Source organism: Rhagoletis pomonella, unplaced genomic scaffold, assembly GCF_013731165.1.
Source record: "Rhagoletis pomonella isolate Grant_MI unplaced genomic scaffold, Rhpom_1.0 Rhpom_scaffold_00002, whole genome shotgun sequence".
In the NCBI taxonomy this organism is placed as follows: Eukaryota; Metazoa; Arthropoda; class Insecta; order Diptera; family Tephritidae; genus Rhagoletis; species Rhagoletis pomonella.
In genome coordinates this window covers 103,047,340-103,049,951 of record NW_023458556.1, presented here as the reverse complement: position 1 = coordinate 103,049,951, position 2,612 = coordinate 103,047,340, and positions in this window count along the sequence as shown.

Genomic DNA, 2,612 nt, shown 5'->3' with positions numbered 1-2,612 from the left:
ATATATATAATCTCTACAATAAATAGCAACTCCACCTCCCCTTTTTCCTAAACGATCATTTCGGAACAGTTTATAGTTTGGGATGGAGTATAAGTTGTCCGGAATACCTACATTAAACCATGTTTCCGACACACAAAAGATACTTCTTACATAATCTAGTTTTTCAATGTTCATGCTACGAGCATTGAAGTGAACAGTTTTGAAACCATCTGCGTGTTTACATAGCACATTGAGCAAGACAGTATGGTTAGCCGGCATTTAAATAATCAACGATTAGGAGAGATTATTATTAAAATTACTGTCACTGTCCAATCCGGCCAATTTAAGGGAAACAGCAGACTTGAACTTTTTGCGGTAGTTAGAGAAAGCCGAGGGAGTGCGAGTGGAGCTTTACAATTACAGCGCTGTTGGGACGCTCAGCCGTATGTTTAGTGCGGAAGATGTCACGAACGGGGGGAGGAGAAAACTCAATTGATTTGCACACGCGTTCGAAAATATCGGACAGATTTTCCTCGCTGGAAAACGGAAGCACAAAAATCACAGCATCAGACAAATGAGTGCAAGTCTCTTTCTCGTTTTTGAGTTTATTCAACTCCTCTCTAACTGACTTTAGTTCAGCTGACAAGCCGAGCGCATTTGCAGATTCTTCTTCAAGCCGGCTACACCTACGTTCGATTTTGTCAATACGCTGAGCAAACGCTTCAATACTCTCCTGCAGCTTAGCTGTAAATTTACGCTCAAGAGAAGCAATCTCTTCAGATAGTTGAGAGTACAGACCGCTGATTCGCTCACGGATCCTCTCCTCCTTCAACAAAATTGTATCTTCAGTTGATTTCAACCGGCAGAATCGATAAGATGATTTAGCAGAAATAATTTGTAGAGCGAAGACAGGCAGGTATCAGCAAGCGTAGAGAAGCTTCAACTCAGGACCTCAGATGCGTTAAATAGCAACACTTATTTTTACAAAGCGATTATACCGGATTAAAACAGAGTTTACGGGAGCGCAAATAAAACTCGTCCGTCTCTCACAAGCACCAAACTATAAATCGTGGTGTTGGCCGATGACGCGTTTCCACTGAAAAATTTCATCATGAAACCACATTCGTTTCGTCAACATTCAATTGATCACCGAGTATTTAACTATCGATTATCCAGAGCTCGTAGAGTAATGGAGAATGCATTTGACATATCTGAGGCTCGCTTCCGTGTACTTTGTCGATGCCTTGACGTATCTGTAGACAGAGCTATTAAGTAAGTTCTTACTATTTGTGTTTTACATAACTTTCTACTATCTAAAAATAATGTATCAACACATGAAGTCGACGGCACAATTGTTAAAGGAACTTGGCGTGCCATCCTTCGCGAAGAAAACAATTTTTACAATATTTCCACATGTCACGGACGCCAAAGTAACGATGCTATCCGAGTTAGAGAACAATTCAAGGAATACTTCGTCTCACCGGCAGGCGAAGTGTCACGGCAGTACAACACAACACAACATACATAATCACTCAATACATAATCAATCAATACAGGATTCAAAAAAGCAAGTGCCTCATTTAACTCGTTGGGCTGTTTATATTTAGACGCTTGTCCACTTTTGGTTTCCCGAATGGATTTCAAATAAGTCTGCAAAAATTATAAAATTTGCATAAATAAACTTTTCTGAATTGATTTAAAAATTAAATAAATCCCTTGTCTTTACCCTAAAGTTGCACCGAATTGAATTCCACTTCGTAGTGACATCTTTTTGTGGAACATCAAGAACAGCCGCCACCTTTCCCAGGAGTTTTGGGTGAATACGCAATCTTTATACATACGGTGACATGGCTTCCACATATTCTCGTGCTTTTCAACATTCGCAACAAGCTTTTGCACCAATTCCATCACCCACACAAACGAACATTTGCGCACTCGTTTTTTCGAATCGTCTTCCTCCATTGTGTTAGCCATTTAATTACAAGAAAATGAACGAAACAATTATTAAATTTTTTAAGGCATTTAATGACACATACGAATTTTACTTGCCATTGAATGTATTTCCACTTGTTTCGTCATTAGCTTAAAATTCAATGACAATCGGCATTTAATGACAATACCAGTCATTATGTTCGTTTCCACATGCCATATTTACCGGGCCGTTACACATTCAATTTTCCCCTTTCAATTTTCAATACTCACGCTTTTTCACTAATGGGCTGTTTTTGCTTACGCGTAAATGTACATTTAGCGCATTTAGCTCTAAATGCTACATCTAAATGCAACTAAATGCAACTCAATTTTTGCATTAAGAATCTAAATGCTAAAAGCAACTCTGCGTTCTTCGAAGATTCGAACAAGATTTAATGAAAAAGAGTGGCAATACCGCTTGTTTCTGTGTACATACATAAATATTTGTTGACATTTGGTTTTGCTGATACATGCATATTTGTTGATAGTTTTTTCCTGTGTGCCCTTAAATTAATAAATACTGACAATAAAAAATGAAGCGATCGCAAAATCTTTGGACCGCAGATGCAGAGGAGGTATTTGTGATGTTGTGGCAACAAAAAGTGGATGACTTGAGGGGCCCAGAAAAAACAGCCATGTCTATCAGGAGATGGCGGCAGAAA